The sequence below is a fragment of the Orbicella franksi genome, chromosome 4, assembly GCF_964199315.1.
Source record: "Orbicella franksi chromosome 4, jaOrbFran1.1, whole genome shotgun sequence".
Classification (NCBI taxonomy): Eukaryota; Metazoa; Cnidaria; class Anthozoa; order Scleractinia; family Merulinidae; genus Orbicella; species Orbicella franksi.
Genome location: NC_138148.1, coordinates 23,604,081 through 23,615,659, shown reverse-complemented (window position 1 = coordinate 23,615,659; position 11,579 = coordinate 23,604,081). Strand labels below are relative to the sequence as shown.

Below are 11,579 nucleotides of genomic sequence, written 5' to 3'. Positions count from 1 at the left end.
AAGAAGTGATAATCCCCAGGACGACCAGTACGCTTAGTGTAGGTGGTATGGTAAGTCGCCACAAAGTCCTCATGTCTGCTGGAACTTAAATTGGTTATTGCTCTTCTTTCCTGGACAGGATGATAATCACCGGCTCCCATTTATACATCTGGGTTGAGAGAGACACTGAAAGAAAATTGCCTTTCCCAAGACGACATGATAACGCCCTAGTAACCAGGAGCACTCGATCTGGAGTCCAGCCTGCAACCATTAGGCCGCGACCGTGCTATGCGCTAGGCAGTTGTCAGTTTTGTATAGAATCCGAACGCGTTACTACGTTACATGTTTACGTCAGTCTGTCGTAAATTGATAAAATGCAACCGTGAAATGAATATATGGCCAGCACATGGACATCTTGCCGGCTGGATTGTTTATTCACAAGAAAAGAAACTATCTGCGATCAATTAATTAAATTTATTAAATCTATTCATTCTTTAAGTGAATTTGTTTCATCTGAGTATGCTTGAAAGGCAGAGGAGCGAAAAAGTCTGGCTATTACAATTTAGTCTCCTGGAAAACTGAAAACATGATTATACAGTGTCCCGTTTGGAAAGAGAATGGCATATGCAGGGCACGAGATAACAAGCCGCCAGAGGCTGCTGTGACTCTCCCGTTAGCGACGTTAGATCGAGATGTTACCCACCTGCTGGCCAAATGAAAGTGGGCACTGGTGGTAATAAACTGGCCACTTCCCATAGAGTTGACAATTTCCCTGAATGGAAGTTAAAGTATGAATTAAAGAAGATTGCCCACATCACCGCCGAAAATTCACTCGTTTGCGTGACCAAAGTAGGCCATGTCAGCACCCTTTCCATCAAAGAAAAAAGAAATTGAAGAAATCAAAGAAGGTTACCGCTGACATTTCAGATAGCATATTTCAGGCATTCGGCATTGTAATACCTATTGCATCCATGAGTATCCAAGGCTAGAGTGACTGCATGCATTTTCATCAGACATAAATTTATTTTGCACCTTCAAAGATTTTTTTACACGCTTTAATGTCTTTAATTCATTCCACTGGTTCAAGGATCGTTGTTCCATCATCATCTGCATAGACATTTAAACAAAATATCTCTAACTTAAATTGTCTACCCAGTACCTGCCCACAATTCAATTTCTAACATTTTCGACACCATATTCGATGTTGTTTCTCTTGAAAAGTCGAAAGGGCTTCGAGATGAATTAAGTAGTTTCACATGCCCAATATTAAATCACAGTGGAGACGCTTCGCGTGTCATGCTCAAAAAATGTAATCTCCTGGCGAAAATAGGAAGTAATTTGGCCCTCTATTGTATCACGAGGCTTACTTAATTGCAATCTCTATCGTAACGATAGTATTCTTATTTAGAGTCGATACCAAAGAGGAGCTTGGACGGAAGCTTGAAGGAAAGCACCTCTGAGTGCGTCACAATTAAGTCGGAAATTTCGGTACCACTAGTCACACAAGGTATTTGTGATCTTCTGGCAGGGGGAAGGAGAAAAAAACTCACGGCTTAAAATTATAATCATGGTGAATAGTCAGCTATGAAGGGCACGTGACGTTAGAATGTCATAAATTTCAAAACATCCGTCATATCGAACCCACCAGTCTGGATTTCATGACTATTTCATGAAATCAAAATATCGTTTTTGCCAGGTATAACAAAATTAAAGGAGAAGAGAAAAGGTACTAAAGGAATTAAAAGGTGCAAAAAAACTATGTTTGTCCCAAGAAACCTTGAAAACGTCAATAAAAAACAGAGTTAGATGAGAAAAGTCAAACTTAGGGTAATTATGCCTGAGAAAGCAAGGTTGCCATGGAAACAAGGCAGAGTCCCATAAATAAGGCTTTTTTTCTCAGCTTTTCCCACCTAACGTATACACTCAGTAAACAACTTGTTTCATTGTATTTTGATTACTTTTCTTGTTATCAACGTATAAAGTTTCCCCTCACCTTCCAGTCCCCTGGGTACAGGGTACAAATGCTACATAAAATTTAGTTTCAAATCCGTCAGTAGGAAAATTTCTAGTTTATGGTTTGAAAATATATATTTCCTTTAAATAATTTACTTTGGGATCATTGATTGCTTCTTAATTGTGCAGCTGGTATCTAAAAATCTCTCGTAAAAAGTAATTAAGAGTTTGACAGGAAGTGCGTAGTAGGTAACTTCTCTAAAAATGTTTCGTAGTAAAAAAGCCTCAACCTTAGTATTTTTTTCTTGGCATTACTAAACTAAGGGCTGAACTTTGCAGGGATACTAAGACTTCACGATATAAAACATGGGCATGGAAAATATGCGGCCTGAAAAACAGGCCATTTCTGGTTGCTCCCCATATGCTCCAAATAGGACCAAGTTGTGATCACAGCCACAGGCTAACAAAAACTTCCCGTGAGCTAATGTTTTTACCCATAGAAGCCTAAGGATAGGGCGTTACAAATATGGTTTTGGTTTTGTCTGAAATTAATTGTATGTTGCTAAAAGAGAGAATGAAAAGTGGCCAAAATTAGACTAAAAATCAGCCTCTGGGGACCCCTGAGGGACTGATATCCAGAACTCGGCTAAAAAATGGTCGTTGAACCTGAAACTTTGGCATATTACATAAGTCCACATAACGACTTTGTGTACCAATTTTAAGCGAAATCGGCCGACCTTCATTTCCAAGTCTGCTGCGGTCTCTCAGCCAGAAGCTCTTAAGGGGTTTGGGTTGGGGTTAGATATTATGGGGCCAGTTATTGACTCCTGTTCTATTTGTGTTCCTTTCCTAGCTCCTCTCCCCCCAGTTTCAGCAGTCACTCCTCTGCAGGCGGAGCAGCTTGTCTGGGAGTTGCAGCTCCATCCCCATCAACAGCAGGTTCATTTTGTATTGGATGGAATCCGTCACGGGTTCAAATTGGGCTTCTGCCCGGCCCAAAAGCTGAGAAAAACAAACCATCTGCGCACCAGCATCAATCTGTCATTGACAACTATTTAGCCAATGAGGTGTCGTTGGGAAGGGTGGCTGGCCCTTTTGATTCCCCCCCCCCTTCCCCAACCTCCAAGTCAGTAGCTTTGGTGTTATTCCAAAGAAGGGCCAACCAGGAAAGTGGCGACTCATTGTGGACTTGTCTTCCCCAGGGGGGGCTAGTGTCAATGATGGGATCAACCCAGATGAGTTTACCCTCCACTACATAACTGTGGATCAAATTATTCGCCTAGTGTCTCGACTGGGAAAGGGGGCCCTCATGGCTAAATTCGATGTCGAGGCTGCTTACCGCAATGTTCCTGTTCATCCATCTGACCGTTATTTGCTGGGGATGAAGTGGCGTAATCAATACTATGTGGATCTGGCTCTCCCCTTTGGCCTTTGATCAGCTCCTTTCATCTTCAATGCGGTAGCAGACATTGTTGAGTGGATCCTTGTGCATTCTTACCAGATTCCAGACCTGCTGCACTACCTCGACGACTTCATCACTGCCAGCCCTCCTGAGTCATCTCAGTGTGCGCACAACTTGAGTATTGCAGTGTCAGTATCCAGACATTTGGGCTTGCCACTTCACCCCAGCAAGTGTGTGGGCCCTTCAACTGTGCTCATGGTCCTAGGTATTGAGCTGGATTCCTTTAATCAAATTGCTTGTCTCCCCACCGAGAAATTGTCCACTTTGCAAGATCTCATTACTTCTTGGCTTTCTCAAAAATGGTGCAACAGGCCGGAGTTAGAATCTCTCATTGGCCATCTGCATCATGCAGCGAAAGTGGTCTGGCCTGGGAGAACTTTCTTACGTCGCTTGATCGACCTGTTATGTTGTTTTCGCAGAAGGGATTACCCAGTTTGCCTTAACAGGGAATTTCACTTGGACCTCCTGTGGTGGTACCAATTCTTATCGGATTGGCACAGTGTTAGCTTTTGGCTGTTCCCAGGTTTATTGCCAGAGGCAGACATCAAGGTGGCTTCTGATGCAGCTGGATCAATTGGTTATGGAGGGCCTTTGGTTTGCTGGTTCCTGGGCTCCTTCTCAACAACAGCAGTCCATTGCTTATAAGGAGCTCTTTCCAGTTGTCATCGCTGCTCATGTTTGGGGACACATGTGGTGCAAGAAGCACGTCCTTTTCTGTTCAGACAACGATGCTGTCGTCCATGTTTTGAATTCCAGGACTTCTAAAGTACCTTGTTTGATGCAATTACTGCGCAGCCTGCTTCTTGCAGCCAGTCGTCATAGTTTGTCCTTTTCTGCACTACATGTACTTGGGATTAACAATCAGATAGCTGATGCTTTGTCTCGCTTTCATTGGCAGGACTTCAGGCAGTTGGTCCCGGATGCACAGCTTCACCCTTCTTGGATCCCGCCGGAGCTTCTGGCGGACTTGACTTCTCTGCCTTAGAGCAACAGTACTTTTCCTTTTTGTCTCAAGGCCTCGCCCCCTCGACACGCCATTCATATGCTTCAGCACAATCAAAGTTCATTTCCTTTTGCCGTCAGCTTGGCAAGTTACATCCTTTAGGGTCCCCATGCCCAGCAGACGAATGGGCACTTTGCCTCTTTGTCACGTTTCTTGCGAGAACCATTCAGCATTCCTCTATCAAGGTGTATTTGTCTGGGGTTAGAGCCCTTCATATTGAACAAGGTTTCCCTGACCCACTTATGAATTGCCTTCGTCTTCAACGGGTTGTACGTGGAATCAAGCGCTGTCAAGGTTCTCCCTCTTCTTTGCGACTTCCCATTACTGATGACTTGATGTTGGTTATTTGGTGGTCTCTGGACCTTCGCCTCCCGGACCATTGCATGTTCTGGGCAGCTTGTTTATTGGGATATTTTGGCTTCCTACGTGCTTCCGAGTTCACTGTTCCCAACCTGCCTAGCTTCTCCTCATCTCTGCACTTGGGAGTTCAGGATGTTGCGGTGGATTCACCTTTGGCCCCATCATGCATGCGCATTAAGATTAAAGGTTCCAAGACTGATCCGTTTCGGAAGGGCTGTCTCATTCACATCGGCGTTGGTAGGCATCCATTGTGTGCAGTGCATGTTCTTATGACTTACCTTGTGCTCAGGGGTGATGCTCCAGGCCCCCTGTTTTTGTTTCAGAGTGGTCAGCCTCCCTCACGTTCTGTGTTGACGGATTGGCTTCGGCAGATCATGGTCTCTGCCAGGATTCCCGGTAACTTCTCGAGCCATAGCTTTCGTATAGGGGCTCCTACTGTTGCTGCTCGCAACAGAGTACCGGATCATTTGATTCAGTCCATGGGCCGCTGGTCAAGCAATGCCTATCAGCTCTACGTTAGGGCCCTTTCAGATGCCTTAGCTGCCCTCTCTAAAATATTGGCTTGAGGAAAGTATTTGCGCTGCCTGGAACGCCTTTTGGAGCTTATCTCTGGTTACTGTAGCATTATGTTCCTGGGTCTTTCTTTTGGACTTGCAGTCCACCATGGCTAGCTTCCTAGGTATGTGTTTATTTTGCATTTGCCCATTATAACAGCTGATTGGTGCTTGGGGGTAGTTTTGGGGGATCGGAGGTACCATATCACCCTGTCCTCAGGTCCCTCCTTTCTCCAAGCACCAGGAGAAGGGTTTCATCTGGGTGGTTCCTGCTTTCCAGGGTTGCCATGGATACCTCCTAGGGGCTTATGGCTTTGGCACCCCGCTAACCTTTAAGGCACCAGTTCCCAAGCTCATCTATTTGTGATGAGTTTAAATGTGGCTAAATATCATTTAGGCAAGGTTAAACTCGAGCTAATACAGCCAGCTAGTATGCCCATCCAGCTAATATCATTTAGGCAAGTTAAATATGAGCTTATGCAGTCAGCGGTTTCTGCGTTTGGGAGTACATGACCTGTGGGGCGGTCTTGAGGGGTTTATGGTTCATTGCATAATTGTTGTAGTGTATTCTGCTGATTGTTGCGGATCAGTTGCACTGCTTTGCTCGCGAATCATTGCAGATTCTTGCACCCTCTCCTCCCTCCCGTTTTGTTCTTGGTCAGGGTAAGTATTCTCCAGGTAAGTAGATTCCACTGAATTTCTTTCAGTGTGACGGTGCCAGTTAGCGGACGCTCATTGGGTGGTTCCTGCTTTCCAGGGTTGCCATGGATACCTCCTAGCGGCTTATGGCTTTGGCACTCTGCTAACCTTTAAGGCACCAGTTCCCAAGCTCATCTATTTGTGATGAGTTTAATCTTGGTAAACATGTATATAATACTTGCACTGTAAGACTGAGCTTCAGCTAGCGTTTTTCTTCTGAAAGTTCCTATACTGAATTAGCCGCAGATAAATTTTATACCTCAAAGTTGCTAGCACAAAATATTACAAATAATTGCATATCTGCGAGTAAGAAGACGTGTGAAAAAAATTGCAATTCTGAGAAAAAATTGAGCGTTGAGAAGATCTAGTAGCTGAAGTTATCTGAAAAACGTAAGGTCCAAGCGAGCACACGAGACAACATACACAGCACTAGTGCCTTAGGTTTAGCAAGGTTTGGCCCTGGTTGAACTTTTTGAATATTTCTAGGCACTCAAGGAGCTTGAGTGGCTCTCGGCTATCGTTTTTTCTGCTCAGTAACCTCCATTGTTACATATTCTACACTCTATTCTATTCCTGTGTTATGTATTCTACATGGTGGATGATTAAGTAGCTGGGAAGTAGTACTGTTTTCCTACTGCAAGCGTGTTCAAGATCTCTTCTGCTTAATCTTGAGAAGGACTCAGATCAGCCTGGTGTATGGTGAGTTGGCTGCTTCTGTACATCACAGACAACCTGCAAAAGTACTGGGCTATCTGGTCTGCAGCAAGCTACTCTTCTTTCTTGGACATTTTCTTGCCACTGCTGTCTTGCAGAGTCTCATCTTACTGCACTCATCCACTACATTTTCGTCCTGTCTCCTCACCTTCCAGGAATGTTCTTTTCACTTTCTGAGAAAAGTGGGTTCCTCAGACCCATCCCTTTGAGATTTCTCATGTGGATCATGATCACTAAAGGACGCTTGGGATTTCAACCCATTTTATTTTCACACTGTGTATGCCGTTTCTTTCTCTAACCTCATTAGGTGTTTACCCGCTGATCCATGTGCTTCTGTAGACTGCAAAATATTGGTATGTTTTTGTGAATCCCTCAGGGTAGGAGGAATACACTCTCGTAGCTTTGACAACTTGGGACTCTTCTTCAATAGACTGCAAGGTCCTAGACCATAGTTAATTGAGGGGAATGGTTATGAAGCCCAGCAAACATCAAAGGAGCAAACAAAGATGCCAAGATTTGTGTTGGAAGGTCCACGACCGTGCATAATTTTTTGCGCTCATGCACTATGCATGAATTACATAACCAAAACGTTTCTATTGGTTAGTTCCTCGGTCAGTAGTATACTACAATTGTGTTTTGTGCAAGTTCAAGGCCAAAAAAGAGAACAAAAACACACAACAAAGAACTGTGTTGAGTATTATAATAATCCCCTTCTATTAACTATGCCTAGTCTGAGGCTGTTGGAGCTGACACTTGTCAAACTCCTGGATCTAAAAGTAGCAGTCTCTCTTGTGCACAGTACATTTAAGGGCTGCTCTACGCCCTAGTCTGTAGGCCCTTGAGGTCTTTTAAATCCATTCCTCGTTGTGCAGGTGTGAAACGTTTACCAGGACCCACATCATAAGCCTTCTACACTCTCAAACCTAAAAACTTTTAGAGACAGGATCCCAGATATTGTGTGCTTCATGGCCCGGCCTGGCTCTTAAGTCTTGACAATATTATTGATCTGCCTGGCACCCTTTAACCCACCATAGGGTATCACTAGCACTTTATATGTTGTCGCCTTCATTTATGCTACGAGGCACATGGCTCTTCACTGTGGCAATTCATCTGTCACAGACATCCTTTCCAGCCTGTGGATCACTGAAATCATATCTGACGATCTTAATGCCTGTGCACTCTCTGAGGCTGGTAAGTAAGTAAGTAAGTAAGTCAGTAAGTCAAGTTTATCATGTATATGCACTTAGCTTAGCTGGGAAGTGAGAGGATGAGATGCGAACAAAGGTGACATCCGGTACGTATTGTCACGCTTTTCTTTCAAAAAAAGTTACAATTGAGCTAAACATCAAAGCCATTCTTAACATTGGAGTGTGCACATCTATAAATAGAGATTAAATCCCTTGAGCACTGACCTACAATTAAAGGGCTCTCTGACTTCTCTGGACATATTTACAACAATGAGCATGTTTGCTTTACAGGTAATTATATAAAGGAATATTTAATAAATAATAATAACAACAAACTTTTAATGATAAATAATAACAATAAATATAAATAAAAATAATTAATAATAACACCAACAAACTATTAATTACCACTTGGTGATGTTATTTACCGCTGACAAAGGTCTTTGGTTCTTGTTCCCGTGCTTTCAAAGTTATATCCACAATGTTTATTTTTACATCAATTAAGATTTATTTGCCAGCTGATGCAGCAAGGTTAAAAAAGTCAAAGATGTTTTTTAACTCGATTCGCATGAAATGGATATTCATTGGGTGAGCTCAAGAGTTGATATATGAGGGCAAACAATAATTCCAGCGAATAATACTTGTCAGGATTGATGAGTTTGTATGCTGACTGTAAAGTAATAGTTGACAATAATCAATTGCAACATCAAGCATGTGACCTGTCCATGAAAATCGAGCAGGGTTTCAAGAGTAATCTAAAAAGTAAGATATGCCCAGAAAAACTCTCATCTAAGTAGTCAATGTTTTAGAAGTTTAATATCATGGCCATTCATTCCCATATTTAGATTTTACGAATATAATTTAGGTGTTTTGTGCCCACCATGGTGCAAGGGGGAAGTGGATGGAACCCCTTTGGGCTTTCTCTCTGTTTAGGGCCAGCGAAATAAATTTACATTAATTAGATAGCCCTGAGCTTGGTCTACAAAATGATACCATATATGTTGGTTGCCAAATGACATCATTTCACTGCCATCTTGGATTTTACTTTTTTCTTAAAAAGTAAAAAAATAACGGAAATTGATACAAAATCAAGCCAGACTACTTATGAAATGTACAAACTGGTGAATTTCTGGAATTTGATGAAGAAAACTGGAAAAAAACTGCAGAATTATGTCAAAAAAGTTGATGTTTGGCCAAACCCACATGAAACTAGCAGTTGCCATGGAAATGTCAAAGATGGTGGACACACAATTGACATATCAAAATATTCGTGAAGGAAAAATGCACAGCTACTGAAAGTTTCAGCCCCTTAGAATAAATCATCTTTTCAAAATTTTGAAAAAAAAACTTATTGGGGGATGGTATTCACCCCCCCCCCCCCGTCTTGTACATCCGAGGGTTAAGGGATATTGCCAAGGGTTTTGCATTCATTGAGCTTCCACTGCCCTAAATAATATTCAAAGACTTTGTTAACAACATTAACATAGAAATAACTTTAATAATTTGATTCTATAATGTCTAATATTTTTAGATTTTGCCCTTGTCTCTTTGTTAAAACTAGTCTCTTGTCATGTTGTTTGAACAGCTTTTGTTGCCAAAAAATAACAGATGCCAAAAATTTTATTCTTAATTTCATCAGGCCAAGGGTGACTCTAAACTGTGGTAAAATTAGTTTTGATTTAGAAAGTTGGATTTAAGCAATATTTGAGTCAGAATTTGAGCTAATTTGCCTTATAGCTCAATGTTGCGTGACATGGGTAGGAAATGACAATCCTTGATTGGCACCTGCCACTTCAAATGACTTGAAACTCCTGGTGTGAACTAAGATAGGTCTAATCTATATTTGTGTAAAATATCAATAACATTCAATGCATTCTGTAAGCAGGAGTGGTGTCTAAATTTGATGCTTATTTTAGTGACATTTTTGAGATTTTGGGCAAAAAACCAGGGGGGTGGTCTTACTCCTAAGGGAAAAATCCCAAAGCCAGCCCACTTTGTCTTTTAGAGTTGTTGGGTAGTTCCTTCAATCTGGCAAAGTCACATCCAAAAAGGAGAGATGGCATGTATCACCCCTGCCTGGTCCTCTGGTAAACTCGGTCTTAACACCCAACATTTAATTACATTGTATATGGGAGTAGACTCTTTTTCCTTTATGTTCTGAAGATACTAAGTTATGCACTGCATCATTTACTCTGTACTGATGGTACTGCTTACATATTGTAATGATTCTGTGGTTATTTTATGAAAGGGCCATGGGAATGACTGTACAATTGAATATTCTTTGATGGCTTATGTAATTTAGTAATGTACAAAGATGTTCAGATTTCACACTTCCACTTTGCTGGCAAGCAAATTGAAAATCGTCAGTATAAAATGCAGACTGTGGTCTGCAGACCAGGGTAAAATGCAGACGGAGCTCTAGTGAAATGCAGACTGAAGACTACTGACTTCATAATTACTTAGTGTGTTAGTATCAGCCCTGGGGTGGAGACCCCATATAGAAAGGACGAGGTGCTCGTTGTACCTTTTAGGGGTTAAAAAAGCGGTGGTGGTACCTCTTAGGGTGTTAAGCCTGAAAAGGCCCACAGCAGGAGCTTTTACAGTACCTTTTAGGGTATTGGGCCGAAAAATTATGACCGGAGATGATATTTCGTTTTAGAGTTGATACCTCTTAGGAGTGAAAAAAAATTTCAAGCCACGCCCACAAGGTAGGATCTTGGTACCTCGTAGGGTTCTTTTCAAAATTTCTGACGAGCACTCCCATCCTTGTTATATGGGAGTGCCTCCCCCCTCTGGGAGTATTAGGTGCTGATCTTAAAACATGATTATTTAGGCTAACTGTAGAGAAAGGTAGTTAGACTGCACTCCAGTTAGCCTAGATATCACTCAGGTTAGCCTAAGTAATGTTCCAGTTTGCCTGTTTACAGTTAGGTCTCAGTGGTGGAAATGGTAACATCATTCAGTTAAAAAGTCTATACTCTGCAGTCTGCATTTTACCCTCAGTCTTCATTTTACTTCCCAGTCCGCAGTCTGCGTTTTACACTGACTGACTCAAAAGTCTAGTGTAAAATAAGCTTGCTTACACTGTAAAACTGCAATCAATGCTAAAGCCTACTGCTATCAACAATGAAAAATGAGAAAAAAATACATCAGATGGCTCACCTCTTAATCTTTCAAGAAAGTACCTATTGTTGTGTCAACATTTCATGGCATTCAACTTCAAAGTTTTTTAGCTGCGGATATTGTTAAACCTTTGATGTACACAGTGCTTATGATCTGACATGTTTCTAACTGAGCACAAATTTTTCCGATACCTAATAAAGAGGAAAAATCACTTGAGACCTGAAAACTTTGTTCAAAATGGTTAATTCCTAAGTGTTTTGCAGGGCTACAAACTCGCCACAAAATGTCGAATTAATGTCTTGTTCCCAGTGCTCCTCAGCCCCTTTCGAGTGGGGAGAATTCACTGAGTGCAGGTGCAGGGCTACATGAGGGGCAACATTTCACATTCTTTGTTCCCGCCCAGTGGATTTGTACGATGAACGTTCAAAGAGATCTAGAGATCTAGAGAGTGCTACCAGCTAAAAGCCAATGTCTTATCACCTGAAAAGAGCTGTGTGGTGGGGGGGGGGAGAGGGGGGAGGGGGGGGGAGGGAGAGAGGGTTAGC

At 42.1% G+C, this 11,579-nt stretch overlaps 1 protein-coding gene and 1 pseudogene across 3 annotated transcripts in view; both read left to right on the top strand.

Annotated features, from left to right (window-relative positions):
* The window catches only part of LOC145485001 (katanin p80 WD40 repeat-containing subunit B1-like), a 332,677-nt gene that overhangs the window by 40,153 nt on the left and 280,945 nt on the right, over positions 1-11,579 (top strand). The window lies entirely within an intron of this gene.
* Positions 566-11,534, top strand: LOC145484505 (uncharacterized; annotated as a pseudogene).